Source organism: Varanus komodoensis, unplaced genomic scaffold (assembly GCF_004798865.1).
Source record: "Varanus komodoensis strain SLA01 unplaced genomic scaffold, ASM479886v1 scaffold7_3, whole genome shotgun sequence".
Lineage (NCBI taxonomy): Eukaryota > Metazoa > Chordata > Lepidosauria > Squamata > Varanidae > Varanus > Varanus komodoensis.
Window position 1 is genome coordinate 19,733,511 of NW_025336480.1, and position 12,313 is coordinate 19,745,823.

Consider the following 12,313-nt stretch of genomic DNA (forward strand, 5'->3'; position numbering starts at 1 on the left):
AAAAAAGACCAAAATTCATTCTATAGGGGAAAATGAAAAAGGGGGAACTTCATATACATATTTCCCTGTTTGTGATCATTTTGAATTGGTGTTACCTGCAGCACAAATAAACTCATTAAAGACAACAGGGCAATGAGAATACACAAGGAAATGTTCACCCTGGGACCGAAGATAAACAAACAAGTCTAATAAACAATTACTTATCCAATACTGCTCAGTAGCTATGAAAACTCCAAAAATTCAAATATAAAACACTGAGTTGAATTTAAAATCTGCCCTTGAGATATGGAAGAGCTTCTTCTATCACTGGGAAGCTTCTGCTGCAAAAATAAGAACCTGCTTAGGACACAACTATTTCCATCAATTCCACCCTCTCCTGTAGTAACCTATATCCTCTTTAAAAATCTGCTCCAGCGAATTGAGAGGCCCTCTTGAACTACAGGGGGGTACTGCTGGGGGATGGAGAAGGGAACTGCTGAAGGTGCCCTTACTCTTTTTTCTTAGGAAAGCTGCTGCTTAAGAAATCCTTCTACTGGTGGAAAGAAGCTGGATCCAATTATGCTAGTAGTTAACCATGTCAACATTCCAAAAATTTCACTCAGCAAAAATAACTGCTAAATATGCAAACATTCTCTCATACAATAAAAGCCTAATCTGAAATGAAATCTACCACAGGCTATCAGAACAGTTTTTTCAATATAACAAACCAAAATAAATAAATAACTGCATGAATCACACATAACAATCTATTCTAATAAAGCTGGACTGGGATTATTATAACTGAACCAGGCTATCACAAACTATAAAATACATGGAGCTTCTGCTATGTCATAAATCCATTCTCTCCCCCTGTCCCCACACAAACACTTTTCAGGCTAGAAATGTTAGGCTTAAACATATATGTCAGGAACATGCAGAATTGCTAATTGTTTCTCCTGTGATCCAGAGCTCTATTTACAAAGAGGGATTTTCTTCTATGTGGTTTGCCTTCCTATTGGGAGAAAGAACAGTGCACAGGGAAATAAATCCTCTTGTTCTTTCTGATCTGTGACTAGAGATCTCTCTGATAATTTACGTCCTTACCTCCTCCCAAAGCCCCCAGTAGCCTCCAAGTCAAAGAGAGTGATTTGAAATGGTGATAAGATCCATGGAGGGCTCCCAAGCCTCCATGGTCTGGATGGGAAAACTTCATGGCCCAAATTATGCCCATGGGATGGAAGTTGCCCATCCAAACTTTAGACTTCCACCAAACCACATCTGCCATTTGTTTGTCCATACACCCAGCTTAGAGCAATATCTCTTGGAAGAATTTACACAGCAGCTACCTATTCTGTGATAAGGTAAATTTAATTGTTCATTGCTTATTATAAATTCCTGTATGTTCATTATACATACAAGAAATACAGCCATTTCCCAATGAAATTCCTTTTTAATAGAAGAGAATAAGCAGCTATTCTTGATGAGGTTTTGGCATATTATTTGGATCATGGCCTTTACAGGCAGATAACAGAACAGCATGCAGCATCAAGTTCAAATAATACACTGAGGAACATGCTTTCACACAGCAAAATGGTGACAGAAGCAAGCACATTGAACAAGCTAAGGATTATAGATTAAAAATATGCAAGATATAACTAACGGGCACACATATTTTTCAGAGTTCTCCTATGTTGATTAAATATACCATATAAAACAACAGTTACATTTTTGCATGATGGAGGAAGGAAGCTAAGGATCCTCCATTCCCACTTCCCACTCCTGCTGCAAGGTACCCACTCTTTATTGTGCTGGTTTACTGGCTCCTGACCTCTGGCACGTTCTGACCACATTCTTGTTTACTGACTGTACCTTGTCTGGCTCTAAGACTGGCTCCTGGTTTTGACCCTGGCTCATTTGGCACTGTAACCTTGACTTATGATTTGGGCTGGTGATTGGATTTTGGCCTTTTATTTTTTTCATTTTTATAACTCCCAATAGTCCAAAGGTTATCTTGGCTTGCACAAACTTGCCTTGGTGCCTGGTTCCTGGTGCATTTGTCTATTATCCGGCCGCCCATGCCCCAGACCATTACAATGGAACTGCCAATCAATCAATTAGTCTTGAATTGTCAATAGACTGCCTATTATCTGACCAGTCAAGAACAGTCAAATACACTATAAACTACTTTATGAATGTAGCAACATAGCTCTTTTAGAGTTACCAATTCTTTACATCAGGAATCCATATCTGGTTGCCCCTGAGCCAACTCTGGTTTGCCCACTCACTCGCTTGCTTGCTTGCCTGCTTGCTTGCTTTTTGAAGTTCCATACAGGCCATGTGGAATCTTTCAAAGGATAAGTCAGAACCAAAAGTTGGAAATGAATGAAATAGCCACCATAGCAGTGAACTTGCTAAAAGACTTAGTGATCAGAGCCTTAGATACTTAGCTAATACTTAACCAGTACTTTTTTTTTTTTTTGGACAGGTCAAATGGCCAGCCCTAATTTCTTCAAAGTTACTTTGTCTACATATGGTAGTGAATATTTACCTGCATTTATTACATGCATCTTACATCCTAGAGCTAGATACAGTCGATGCTCCTGAATGGTATATGGTACTAGAATTCCTGCAGGCATTCTTAGGAGACAAAATGCATTGTGAGACAAGTTTTATATCGCAGTAGCTTTGATGTTATAGGAAATAATTTGCAAGTGTTTGTTGACTCTTTCAAGAGCATGAAAAAATAGTAAAACAAGTCCATATCCTCAGGCACTCTGTACATCAGAGCTATTACTAACATCCCTCAATCATTGTCAAAGGAAAAATGTCACTGCCAGCCAGAAAATGTTAACTCAGAGTAATAAATCTGATGAATTTCTTTAATCCTCCACTTTACCAATGACACAACCACTTTTCATGTTGTCATCAAGAATATTTTTCATTGTAACAGAAGGTCCTCAAAAGAATCTCTCCAAATGTGCACAAAACTGAACTGCAAGGAATGGCTTCCTCAGAATATATTATGTAAAGACTAATGAACCTAAAATAGAATCCTACTCCCATGCTTGTCCAAGTTTTTCAAAGGGAAAAACCCCCTCCCCCTCCCCATTATTAGTGATTTTGACCAGCTTCTTCTGCACTTGCTCACCATTACAAGCAATCTTTATGAAGAACTGGAAAGTGAGCTTGAAAAGTTCTATTGCAACTATATCAGGTGAGGAGTCACCAGCCCCTAGTTTAGGCATACCTCTTCACACACCTAAGCAATTCCTCCTTCACTAGATTTTCCCAAGAGGAGTCAGGAGGAGGGATGAGGCTGAATCTCTGGATGCACCTACAGAGGAGCATCTGAGCAACCTACAAAACTTTTATTTCTATTAGCTAACCAAAACACAGCATCAATTTATCTTGAAGAGTCTGAATAAGTTATATTTACTAATAGCTTTGGAATGTAACATTAGTCCAAGCTTATTTATACTGCTTATGTAAATGAACCTTCAATTAGCATATTAAAATTCATGAACAGATTATCTGTCTTAGACTCTGTGAAAATTTATCTTTTCCTTAATTTCAAAATACATTATTTTGTACAGATTATCATAAAGATTCTAGACATGAAAACAGTGACATAAGAATGTTCCCTTATGCCAGAAAATAAAAGCACCAAAGTTCTAAACATAAAATCTGCTATATATACGCACATTAACTGCTGAGGATACAATATACATGTTTTTATGTTGTATCAAGAAAGCAAGCAAAATCCAGTTGTTGCATTATACGCCATTTTATGAAACCATTTTTGAAACAATCAAAATATACTCACTGTCCTCTTAGACAGTACAATACACTACCTATTATAAACCCGATAATGTTGTCATATTGGAGGAAAGATACTCAGGTAGCAGGAATTATATTTATAGCTCCATCCAATAAATATGTACTCAGAAGTAAACCTCACTTGAATTTAATGGCACATGTGCATAGGACTGAAGCCTTAAGATCCAATCAAAATGGCTTATTCAACTGAAGGTTTTATTTTTAAAAGTAACTGGATATAGGACCTTATTTATTAGATTTATCTTTCACCTTTTTTTTTAAAGAACCCATCATTATCCTGCTGCTCTCAGTCTTATCCCCACAACAACCCTGTGAGGTAGGTTGGGCTGAGAGTCTGCGATTGGCAAAGTCACTCAGTTGACTCCATGGCTGAGCAGGGACTAGACGTTAGAACTCCTGAATCCCAGACCCACACTTTTAAACCACTACATCACACTAGTTCTCCTTGCTGTTATTAGGACACAGAGATGGAGAGAAAATAACTTTTTTGAAATTAAAGACAATTTTGCACAGCCATCGTTGACTCCACCATTTACACTTGTCAAATATGATTTAGAAAGTACCCAGAAATCCAAAACTAGGTGCCAGAAATATAACCAGCACTACTGTGGTATTTAACTATTGCATATTTTAGGTAGTGTCTTTGATGCTATCCAGCTTTTATTCCTAAAATGGTAGAGATCACAAGCACTCATTCATTCATCACGATCAACTTCTCTTCATCTCAAAAATGATTTCATGGTATTGCACATAAAATGACCTAAAAACCACAGAATATGTAAAATAAAAACATAAAATATGCAACACAGAAACCAACAGCAAGATGCATAAAACTATTTTAACCCAATAAAAAGAGTCAACCTTGAATTTAAACATCTAAGTAAATTTGTTTTAAAATGCCCATGCAAATAAAAGATTTTCTTTGGTGCTGAAAGAGTGCAAGGGCTGGCATTAGGGTTATCTCCTGCTGGAAGCCATGCCTCTCTTTTGTAAACGTAAAATCCATTACTCATTTGCAAGGAAAGGAGAGAAGGGCTTCCTCTAATTATCTATTATCTTAACACACAGCCAGGTCTTTTTTCTGATCATGAGAAAGAAAAAACATTCTAGTTGTATTTACCTCTGTTCTTGACAAAGGAAGAACAATTAACCACGAAATAATTAAATTCCTCAGGGGTTGGTTGTTTTAGTACCAACCAGGCAGATGAAGATCCCCTTGATCATCTGGTAATTCCAAATCAAATACATTTGTAGAAGATTGAACCACTTGTTGATCTTAAACATTAACAGACAACAGGGCAGCTCCTGACTTACAAAGTTAAAAGTTTTTCAACCATGAATATAAAATAATTAAAAGTCCATGAATATAAAATAGTTTTTGTTTGTGGTATGAAAAAACTTCATTAAAAATCAAAAACTTTTCTTCCAAATGATTCCAGTTATCATTTACTAAAGGTAAATGTCATCAACTGTAATCTGTAGAACCTAAGAAGATTCCAAAGGAAACAGAATCAGTGAATAAACAACTGAAACATCCCAATTAATTAAGTCCTTTGAAGAATCAACTTTAGCTTTCTGTTTAAAAAAGCTCCCAAATAGTATTTCTCAGAAAATATAACAATAAGTATTATTTATTTATTAAAAGCTTTTGTATGCTGTCCTATTATACAAGATCTTAGGACGGCTTACAATTATTTAAAAGGACAATTAAAACAACAATTTCAATAAATAATAAAACAGAACAAAACAATAAATCAAACAAAGCAACTAAACTTAAAAACTATTAGAGTTTAAAATACTGTTTAAATAAAAAAGTTTTGGCCTGGCACCGAAAAGAGTATAAACTTGACGCCAAACGTACCTCTCTGGGGAGTATAATCCAGCGTCTGGGCGCCAGAGCAGAGAAAGCCCTACTCCGAGTTGATGACCTTTTTACCTCTCTTAGAGAGGGTTCCTGGAGTAGGGCTTCTCCCATAGATCTTAAGTGGTGTGAGGGCATATAAGGAAAGAGACGTTCTTTCAGGTATTCTGGTTCCAAACTGTTCAGGGCTTTATAAACCAGCACCTTGAATTGGGCCTGGACTTCAGCTGGAAGCCAGTGGAGCTGGTAGAGGACTGGCATTATGTGAGAGTAACGGCCGGTCCCCGTCAGCAGCCTGGCAGCTCTATTCTGCACCAGTTGCAGTATCCGGACCATTTTCAAGGGCAGCCCCATGTAGAGTGCGTTGCAGTAATCCAAGCGGGAAGTTATCAGAGCATGTATCACTGTTGCTAGGGAGTGCTCATCCAGGTAAGGACGCAAAATAGAGCCCTGCGGAACTCCATGGCAAAGCTGCCATGGCGCAGAGCTATAGTCCCCCAGCACCACCATCTGGAATTGGCTGCCCAGATAGAAGTGGAACCACTGCCATGCAGTACCTCCTACTCCCAAGTCAGCCAGCCTATCCAGAAGGATACCATGGTCAATGGTATCGAAAGCCGCTGAGCGGTCCAGGAGAACCAACAGGGACGCACTCCCCCTGTCCCTCTCCCTGCACAGGTCATCGTACAGGGCAACCAAGGCAGATTCAGTACCATAACTGGGTCTGAAGCCAGACTGAAATGGGTCCAGATAATCAGTTTCAACCAAGAGTGCTTGGAGTTGTCCCACCACCACCCGCTCTAACACCTTGCCCAAAAACAGAATATTGACCACCAGTTGGTGGCCACCTCTGGGTCCAGGGGTGCCCTCTTCAGGCCGGATCACCACCTCCTTCAAGGAGGTTTATCCAGAGTACTATGAAATTCCTTGGGTAGAAGCCATATTAATATAATGATTTGTTCTTTCTGAAAACTAAAGCTGGGCACCTTAGTAAACTGATTAAATATTGCTTTATCAAAGCCCAACCTAGAAAGCTGTTCATTTTACAAGTATCTACCCAAGGATTTTGCTTAGATGCACAACTGCCAGCCTCCTTTGCCCAGTATGCTGAACATTCCCCCTTTAAAGAATAATGTGGAAGGTCAATTTAGGGGGCTTCAATACTAGATTTCTCTCTAGTTACTAACTGCCAAACCTGTTTGGGTTGATCAAACCTATTCCACTTCTTTGACTAATCTACTGTACTTCCTATTCTTTTTTCCAAATAGTTCCAACAATGCAACTACATTCTCAAGTTTGTATTCTGTTTTATATAGTAGGTGGTAAATTTACTGAAATGTCCTAGCAACTAATAAATCATGCTCTGTATAAAGGAGATCCCTCATTTATTGTTTTTCTCCAGGAGTATCAGCTCAAGAGAAGGATTTATAATAATACAGCTGTTCTTTACATCTAGCACTTATGGAACCATACACCAGCACATATGAACACAATCCTATGCATATTTTGGTCCAAAAGAAAGTCTGCTGGGGGATGCAGAGACTGTTGGGACATGTCTAAACATGTGCAAGATGTTATTTAGTTAGTTAATTTCTATACCACCTAATAGCCGAAGTTGTCTGGGTGGTTTACAAAGTTCCTAAAATGGCACCAATAAACACCATAACATTTTCCTAAAATACAAAATTTAAAAAACAATTTAGTAGCTAAAACAGCTACCCAGCCAGTTAATAAACCTTTAGCCACAAATAGACTGGGACAGTTTTCAGGGAATGTGAACTGAGTTCTTACCATCTTACCAAGCTGCTGTTGCTAGACTGATGCTCCTGTCTTTGGGAGACACTCTTATCACCAGCACAGAGGAAGGAAATTTCCCTAGGGCTAACTGAAAACCTGGGCAATTTGAGCTTGAGTCAGAAAACTTTTTATCTCCTCAACACTATTTAGACATTGTACTCCAAGATTTCAGGCAAAATTTTTACTACTGTACTTGGAGATACCTACCCAGAATCAAAGCTGGGAACTTCTACATGCAAAGCATATGTTCCCCTGAGCTATGGACACCATGTAAGTTGAATTGCAAACACTGGCAGTAGGATTGCATCAGCTAGTTCATCTGAAAGCACTAGTCTACTTTGGAGCGTACAAGAAAAGCTGAGTAGAATACCTAACTATCTGTCTTATCTCAGGAGGAATGCCTTCACAGGCTGCCTCCTCTGGCTCAGGTATCCGCTATCTAAGCCAATTACCTCTCTCTGTCTAATAGCAGGGTTGGCCCTGTGTTAAGGGCTGGCTGTCATCCTGAACATGAACATTTGAGCGAGGGGGTTCTGAATAACCTTTTTCCTTTCCTCCTTCCCAGAACCTACTAATATATCAAGCAGATGAGAGGATTAAAACTTCCTGGAATGGATTAACCCACCCCCAATTCCCCCAGCAGGATACTATACACTGTTAGGGACTTAAGCAGGTCTTGCCTTTTTTCCTTTTTTCCCAATTTATACACTCAACATACCATTAGTCCTAGAATGCACTAAATAACTCCTCTTTGGGATGCATTGTCCTTTAACTTATTTTTCTTCCAATCCACAAGCTAATATACTTCTGCATACTTGGGTAGTTCCAAGTATGCAGGAAATATTATTTTGGGGCCATCACATTTCACTATCAGACTGACAGGCACCAGAATGGAGGTAAGAAAAAGAACAAAACATATGAAACCGGTGTTGAGATTGAGCCTGAGCATGTTGACTCAGAAGCAAGGCCCAAAAAGTTCAGCAGGACTTACATTAAAAAAACAGAATAGTAATAAAACAATTCAATAACAGCAGCATGACAGCAACAAAACAAAATGCAACTAAGCAACAGAACATCAAAACCCAAGAATAATGCTCCCAAAAATACTCAAACAAATTTGCTTTGACTCTTCACCTGAATACAGAAGGTGAACCAGATTATTAGGTCTCCCTAGACAATTAATTTTACTATTTACGTTTTGCTACCAAGCACATGGAATCTCTCATCTGTCCTTCACACTTTATTGAATGGTGCAATGCCTAAGATGACCTTTCTTTGTGCCTATAGCATGCTGTTAGATTCAGATCCATGCAAATGGAAATGATTTTTCAGAGATCCATATCCCAAACTATTTATGGGCTTTAAATGTCATAACTGGCACCATAAATTGGGATAAAGGCAAACTGGGCCCCAATGTGATCCATATAATAATGGTACAATAAAGCCAAAATAACAGGCCAAAATACAGTATCAGCAGCTCTAATACTGTATTGTGAAAACTGAAGCTTCTGAACACTTTTCAAGGAGTCCCACATGCTATACCATTTACTTAGAGAGATGCAAGTTCAAATGGAATCAAAAAAGTATTGAGTAAGCATGGATAGCAGGCTCAGAACATCAAACCTCGTGGGCTGAGTCTATACACCTATTTTAGAAGAGTATGTTAACATTATCACATATTTTGAACTAGCAAAGAGCTTCCCCCTTACTTTCTGTGAAATTGTATCATCAACAGAAATATTAATATTCTTTGTGGTTATATACTGTCAAGTTGTCATTGACTTACGGCGACCCCATAAATTAAAGTCCTCCAAAATGTCCTATGCGTGATAGCTCTGTTCTATGCTTCCAAGTTGGAGGGTGTGACTTTCTCTATGAATTCGATCCATCTCATATTTGGTCTTACCTATCGTCTTCTGCCTTTGACTTTCCCTATCATGATTGTTTCCTTCAGTGAGTCTTGCCTTCTCATAATTTTCCAAAGTCTGACTGCCTCAACTTTGTCATTTTCACTTCTAGGGAAAGCTGTGGCTTGATTTGATATAGGACCCACTTGTCTTTCTGTTGGTCCATGGTATCCACAGAACTCTCCTCCAGCACCATGTTTTGAAAGTATCAGCTTTCTTCACGGTCCATCATTCACACTTACACATGGTGATGCAAAATACAATAGTATGGATGATCTTGTCCTTGGCCTCCAGTAAAACATCCTTACACTTGATTACTTTTTCTAGTTCCCTTCATTCCTTCCAATTTTCACTCTTATTTCTTGGCTGCAGTCTCCCTTTGAATTGATGACTGAGCCAAGGTATACTAAATCTTCCATAATTTCAACTTCTTAATTAACAGTAAAGTTCTGTATTTCTTCTGTGGATATTATTTTTGTATTCTTCACATTTAGCTGCAGTCCTGCTTTTGTACTTTCTTCTTTCACTTTTATCAGGAGTTGTTTCAAGTCATTAATGCTTTCTGTCAGTAGGATGGTATCATCAGCATATCTTAAATTAGCGATGTTTCTTCTACTAATTTGCACTCCTTCCTGCTTTCCTTATGGTAGGTTGTGTGTACAGGTTGAACAGATAGGGAGATAAAATCCTTGTCTGATACCTTTGCTTATGAGAAACCATTCTGTTTCTCTGTATTCTGACCTAACTGTAGCTTCTTGTCCATGACACAGCTTCACATTGATAAGAATATTTTAAATTGGCTGGGGCATAAGAAACAGACTGAAGAAATATGTTCGATCCAACCAAAGGTCCATTCAATTTACATGGGATCCCAAAAACAGGATAACAGCACTCTATGAGAGACTACATTATCCATAGTTAAGCACCTATTTATACCTGGAAAGAGTCTTGTTCCAATGCACTCTAACCATACTGCAAAGCAGAAATATAACAATTATTTGAAGCTGCTTATGTTGCCCCTGATAGAGGAAGCAGCACATAACCATCAGGACTAATAAGCCTTTGACCAAAACTTTGCATTGTTCTGCACCATTAATACGTTGATTAAATTATATTAACTATTAAAAAACAGAGAAAAGCTTTATACAATGAAATGTCCCCTTGATTTAACACCACAGCTTTTATAAAGCCTGCCTGAGCTATCTTCACTACCAAGAAAATGTTAATAAAATGAATCGAACAAACTTACATTTGTAACCCTAAACGCACGACCCCCGGCAGGGATGGGAAGAAGAGTTTTCAGAACTCTGTGGAACTGAATTCCGAGAATGTTAACTAAGAACAGCAACCGGAGAATAAGTATGTGAAACAAAATGACGCAAACGTGCGTGCAAAGCCCCATAATAGCAAATAAATTGCCAAATATATACAGTAAAAAATGTCGTCATTAGGACTCGAAAACAAAGTGTGGTTCTTGTCAATGCCTGTGCCACTCTTTCTTTCCCTCACAGACCCTCGGAACTTCCCCGGTATCCACGTCCCCGTAGCTCACCATTCGCGAAGGGAAAGCAAATTAAAGTGCCAAGAAGTGCAGCATCGGAGAACTAGCAACGCGCGCGGCCCTCCCTCTCAATTGCTTTCTATCTCGCGCGCTCTTTCTTCTCGTCACTTGGCAACCAGCGAAGCAGACGTTCGGCCTCGAGAAACCGAATGGTTCCGCCCTTCTGCCTTCAGATTCGTTTGCGCATGCGTGGCAAGAACGAAAGTGCCGATAACAAAACACAGAGATAAGAAAATGGAAGAGCCATTAGAAACTGGGAATAACACCCTATCAGTCTACTGGCACTCCCATTATAAAACTGAGTTAATTTCTCATTGCAGTTTTAATGTACTAACACACAAACATCAACTTTATTGCTTATTTTTGGATGGACAAGATAAGGCAGACAATTTAAGCAGACTGATCTTTGCTGCAACTTACTGGGTGTGTTATATAGAGTGGCTACCTGTCCTTTACAAGGACAATCCTTTTGAAGGGCTGTCACATGACAGTCCTCGATTTGAGGAGCTATTATATTCAAGTTCAGTTAAAAGATAAAGAACTATTAGAAGAGAAAAACTAATAGAATAACTAATAGTAGCTAGCATCTGTTCAGCAGACCAGTCTTTCCTAGAATGTTGAAAGGTATTTGAATTAAAGCAATCATTTCCAAAATGACATATATAAATTAGCATGTGCATATTTTATGCTTTTTGATGCCCTTTTTTGTCCTTTTATAACAAAAAGTTATATACATTGATTTTTGCTTGGAGATTCAAACCTTTTTCCAGGGCTGTCTTAGCAGCATTATGGGCCCCGGGCAAAGGTGTGTACTGGGGCCCCTACGACAACTACAACTACTGTTAATTTTGGAAGTTTTCCAATTTTCCAAGGGTTAACATACACAGATTAGTATGGGGCCCACGGGCAACTGCCCATCAGGCCCATGCGTTAAGACGGCCCTGCCTTTTTCCCATCTCTAAACTGCAGTATTAACAGTGAACTAAACTGCAGGTTTTATAAGCCACATTCATGTGATCCAAAACACTATTTGCACAATCATCTTGTGGTTAGTCTCTACACAAGAGATATGGGGACTAGTTCTAAACCTTCTCTGTTGCTTTCCTCATCACTTGCCACCTGTTGAGAGAGACTGCCCACAGCAGGGAGCCTTCTCTATCCACAGTTGCTCTCTGTGTAATTGAAAACTCTGGAAAATCACACAGAGCTCTTCCATCAATAGAGTAGGCTTTCTGTTCCAGGCAGCTGTGCTTGACACATGGAGAACAGTGGAGACAGTTGTATTAGACATTGTGATGAAGAATTAGTATGAGCTGTTCCCAGTGCCCTGCACAGGCCTTTGGTGTAGCCATAAAAGCAATGGGCATTCGT

At 38.9% G+C, this 12,313-nt stretch overlaps 1 protein-coding gene across 6 annotated transcripts in view; it reads right to left on the reverse strand.

Annotated features, from left to right (window-relative positions):
* LOC123035809 (WD repeat containing planar cell polarity effector) overlaps window positions 1–11,075 on the reverse strand; it is a 234,238-nt gene extending 223,163 nt beyond the window's left edge. For all 6 annotated transcript variants that reach the window (XM_044454420.1, XM_044454416.1, XM_044454417.1 and 3 more), the window contains exon 1: window positions 10,934–11,075. The gene's annotated coding sequence lies outside the window, so the exon portion shown is untranslated. The remainder of the gene's footprint in view (window positions 1–10,933) is intronic.
* Window positions 11,076–12,313: the final 1,238 nt, after the last annotated feature.